Raw genomic sequence first — 5,125 nt, forward strand, 5'->3', positions numbered from 1 at the left:
TTTTCTGTGCGAGCCCTTTAAGACGGAGCCTGCATCTAAGAAAGCTGTTTCTTTCTTGCAGACAGAAACCCTGCTTTTTTCACCACAAAATGCTTTCTGGGCACCTCTTCTAGGCTCTGGGGCTCTAGGCTGGGACTCCAGGTCTGGGGCTGAGGACCCACACCTGTCAGGCGACCCTACCTGCAGTGAGTCCCTCCGGAGCCTCAGCTCTGTTCACTCCTGGGAGCGGGGAAGCTCTTTTTGTGTCTCTGCCGCTCCCACCAGTCTCAGTGTGGCTTCTTCTGTGATCCTTGGTTATAGAGTCCTCTTCCTTTAGTCCAAAGTTGGTTTTTCAAGGTGATAGTTCTTAAATTAAGGTGTAATTCAATTTGGTCCTGGGAGGTGGCAGTTGGAATGTCTGCCTACTCTGTCACCATTTTGGAATCTGTATGTGGATTTTTGACTACGTGGTAAGTCAGCACCCCTAACCCCTGTGTTGTTCAAGCATCAACTGCACAGGTTGCCTGATAAATGGCAATGATGGATTGGGTTAAATGTCTCCGGATTTTAAACTTTAGCATGGTTGGAGTGATGATTCTCACCACAATACTTCTCAAAGACAAGCTGCACATGCTCCCTCACATTGCTCACTGGGGAGGTGAGGTTTGGGAGGTCAAGTAATCCCTAGGCTGCTGCCTTTAACTTCTCTTCTCTCCTACCAATCCTTGACAGGGCAGATGGCTGAGAAATTCTGATTGAAAGATTTGCTAGAGGCCCTGGATGGTTGGCTCAGTGGATAGAACATCAGCCCAGAGTGCATATGTCCTGGGTTCGATCCCCAGTCAGGGCACACATAAGAAGTGACCATTTGCTTCTCTTCCCCTCCCTCTTTCTCTTATCTCCCTCTTCCCCTCTCACAGCCAGTGGCTCCATTAGTTCGAGCATTGCCCAGGCACTGAGAATAGCTCAGTTGGTCCAAGTGTTGGCCTAAGGTGGGGGAGGGGGAAGGGGCTGCTGGTGCATCCCAGTTGGGCTCAGGCAGAAGTCAGTATGTCTTCCCTTATCTCAATTTAAAAAGAAGAAGAAGAAGGAGAAGAAGAAGAGGAAGAAGAAGATTTGTTAGAGTGATTAAACTCCATACCATTTGGACAAAAAAAAAAGATAAACATGAAAAACTAGTGTTGCTTATATGTGCACAGACTATCTCTGGGAAATACCTAAGAAATTGATGGTGTAGGTTGTTTCCCAGGAAAAGACCTGCATGGGTGCAGGTCTGGGGTGAGGAGAACTCCCTTGACACTCTACCCTTTTGCACCTTTTGAATTTTGTATGGATAGTTTGAAATACAAATAAATATAAGGTCTACCAGAAAGTTCTGTTCGTTTCTATCACAACGTTTTGACACGTAAGCACATGTTTATTTGGCGCATGTGTGCCTCTCTATTTTTATCACTTAATGTATATATACTGACATAGCAAATTAACTAAAACAAAGTTGATTCACGTTAGTCTTATGTGTGAAGCAATAGTGTACCCATGGCTACTGATAAAGTTCATTTACGCCACTGTAAGTTTTACGAATTTCAACAAGGAGGAAATGCTACAGAAGCATGTCTGTCGCATCCACCATATTCCCCGGACTTAGCACCCTCCAACTATCACTTGTTTGTGTCCTTACAAAATTTTTGAAGGGCAAAAAATTCAAAAATGAAAATATCAAACAAGCACTGGTTCAATTTTTCGCATCAAAAGATAAAACATTTTTCAAAAATGGGATATACAAATTGCCCTCATGCTGGCAAGAAATCAATAATAATGGCAATTATATTATTTAATAAAGTTTATTGACAGTAAGAAAGATTTGTATTTTGTTTTATTCCAAAAATGGATAGAACTTTCCGGTAGACCTTATAAAATCTGATGGTTAATATATACAGTCCTTAGAAAGAAGTTATTAGCTTGAATACTACAAGTTGAGGAAGTAAGAGACTAGCGATGAGGCCACAAGACAAACAGAAAGAGGGAGTACAGAGCCTGAGAAAAGATGGCTGGAAAGGAAGAATTTGTCAGCATTTCTCCAGCACTTTCCAGGGGAACAAAATACTGACTCTAGCACTCTCCTCCCTTGGACCTGTCTGCAGAGAAAAGAAAGTGTTTCCCAGGCTTTTTTCCATAATAAACAGTCCTTTAAAAACCACCAACTTTCCATTGTTTCCAAAGAGCCTGTTTGCACACGTTTTCCATGATTTACTTGGTACCCTGTGTGTCCACCACGTATCCCTCTCTCCCCTCTGCCTGCTCCAGGTGTGCTGCTCAGAAAGCTGGTTCCCGATCTTAGGCCAAAGTGGATCCCATTGGAAATGTGAGAACTTGCATTCTGGCTTATAAATGGTTTCTTTGTGAGTGAAATGAGTATGCCTTGATCGTCTAGACTTGACTACCTATATGACAATTGGCAAAAGTATATTTCTAAACTCACAGTCTGAACCATGGGGCTCTGCTCAGTGGTCCTATTGGGAAGCCTCATTTCCTGTAAACAATGGAGAGGGGATCCAGGCCATTCATTTCTCCTGGTATCAGTGAGTCCAGCAGAGCCCCTCTTCTACAAGCTGCAAGCACAGGCTTTCCTCATGCCATACTAGTAACCTGGGACTAGGTGCCTGACTTGGAACTAAAGATTTGATGTGCCTTAATTTAGTTAATCTTCCCAATAATTCTTCAAGTTAAATGCCATTATTATAATCATCTTCATTTTACAGAAAAAGAAACCAAAGCACAGAGAAATTCAAGAACATGGTAACTAAGTAGTAGAGGCCAAGTGTGTGCTGGGGTAACCCCAAATCAAAGCCCACACTGTTACCCTCTCTCCTCGTTGCCTCTCCGGACAGCAGCCCTTCTGAAGCCCCCCACGTGGGGGTGTCCAAAGAAAACTTCCCTTCTTATTGTGCTGAAGGGATGGGTTGGGGGGGGGGAGGGATGGGGTAACTCAGGCCACAGTGGCCTTTGGGTACAACTAGGGTCATATTCAGTGTAATTGCTGTTTTCCTGGCTCTCACTTTCTCCAGCGAATGCAGGACCTTAGCCCTCGGGAAAGGCTCCTTCACAGTGCCACGCTCAGGTCTTCCCCGGGTGCCGGTCTAGGCCCTGGAGTGCAGTGCCTCTCTACTGGCCCCTGGGTGCCACAGAGGGGCCTCTAGATGGCCTGCATGCTGCCCATGTGACCTCAGGCATCCCTGGAATCCTCCGAGCAAAAGGCACAGGTAGTGTTCCTTTCCTAACTGTGTCACTGGAGAGCACTCAGCACCCAAACAGCCTTGTCTGGTGCCTCTGAGCCCCTCAAACCAAAGGCTTCTTCAGCTTCTGCCTGACTCCTCTCCCTCCCTGGAGCTCATACCTGGGGAAACAGTCCCGGGAGCACCCCTGGTCCCCCAGCCTCCAGGCACAACTTATCCTTAGCCTGCTGCACCCTTATTCTCTGTCAACTCTAATTCTCCTTCAAATCAAATCATGGCAGGATTCCCACCAAGTATCAGCCAGGGCTGGGCAGGACTGAGTCCCAATTTAGTCTGATAGAGAGGGACAGGCCCTCCTCCAGACAGTTCTTTAGGCTGTGAGGCTGTCCTGGGATAATGACAAAGATTCCTTGTAAACCAAATTTTAGTCAGGCCCCTGAACCTTATCCTAGGCCCATCTGTGCACTTCCTTGTAAAATCCAGTATTAGCAAGAACCCTGCTAAGTCAGTTTAACCAGAAACCCCACCCTTGATGTCTCATCAGCCTCCTTATCTGATTGGGTTCCTCATCCTCCACCATCTCCCAGGTAAGGTCTGAGCACCCTGCTTGCCTCCAGCAAGAAGGCTGTTAACTCAGTTTAGCCAGAGATCCCTGTCATCCCTGATTAGTAACTTTCGATCCACTGACCCCTACTTTGCTCCTTGGCTATAAATCCCCACTCGCCCATGTTGTATTCAAAATTGAGCCCAGTTCCACAGTGAGGTTTGTTTCCCCCATTGCAATAGTCTGGAATAAAATCTGTTTTTTTATGGCTTTGTCTACCCTCCAGCTCTGGGTCTTCTTTGACAATAATTCCACCACCATTATCCTTTCTCTAACCACACACCCTGGCCCTTGCAAACAACTACAGCTTACAACCACGGGCACTCAAAAGAACAAAACAACAATAACATCAAGAACAGCACAACACAATGGTGTGCATAACATATTCTGTGTTTCTGACTTTTCCTAATTGCTTTCCTCTGTTAAAATACAGTAGCCTGACAATACCAATTACAACAGGATGTTTGCTGCTTAAGAAGCACTTGTTCAGTGAATAGCATGACATGTTGAAAGGGAAACAGATGACTTACAAATTCCAGCAAAATCAGCAGCAAATGTTTCACCTTGTCTGAGCCTGTTTCTTCATTTGTAAAATGGGAGAATCGTAACCACCAAATTAGTTCTTGGCGTTTAATGAAATAATGTGTAGAAAGCAGCAGGTGCTGCACAAATATGTTCCTGGTTACAAGAGCAAACCACGGCGACTCGAGATCCAAATCAGGCAGCTACAGAATCGACGGCTTCTGATTGGAACAATTTTTGGAAAATTATATTTTCTGGGGGTGTCATTTTTCCTGGGAAAAATATAATGACACTGTTCAAGAAAAGAATTAAGCAATATGTTTTATCGCTCATAGTTCCACAACATTGACACAACTTTTTAATTTTTATGCTTTATCTTCAACATAGAGCCCTATTTCTTAGAGTATTTTAATCATACATAGTTAGGCAGTGTTTTTTGTTTGTTTGTTTGTTTGTTTGTTTTTTATGCATGTATGGTTTCAAGCAAACGAAAGAATCTGAGCTGGAAAAAACAAGTCTGATTCCCAAATTTCTCCACTGAGGAGGTCACAGGATTATGAGAGGAAGAGCAAAAGAAAGTGGCTGAACTTCGGGCAGCTGTGCGCGTGGCACCATTCTTCCGCCATCGAGTCCGCTGGACTGCGCTCTGTCTAGAGCTGAGGAGCTGGGTGACGTTTGTGGCACAGCCCCAGCGGGAGGGCTCCTGGGGCGCCCCAGAGGTCAAGGAGCACTGTGCAGCCCGCCCCACCCCCAGCCACTTGGGAGAAGGAAGCAGAAAAAGGAGAAA

The sequence above is a fragment of the Saccopteryx bilineata genome, chromosome 6 (genome assembly GCF_036850765.1).
Source record: "Saccopteryx bilineata isolate mSacBil1 chromosome 6, mSacBil1_pri_phased_curated, whole genome shotgun sequence".
NCBI classification, from domain to species: Eukaryota; Metazoa; Chordata; class Mammalia; order Chiroptera; family Emballonuridae; genus Saccopteryx; species Saccopteryx bilineata.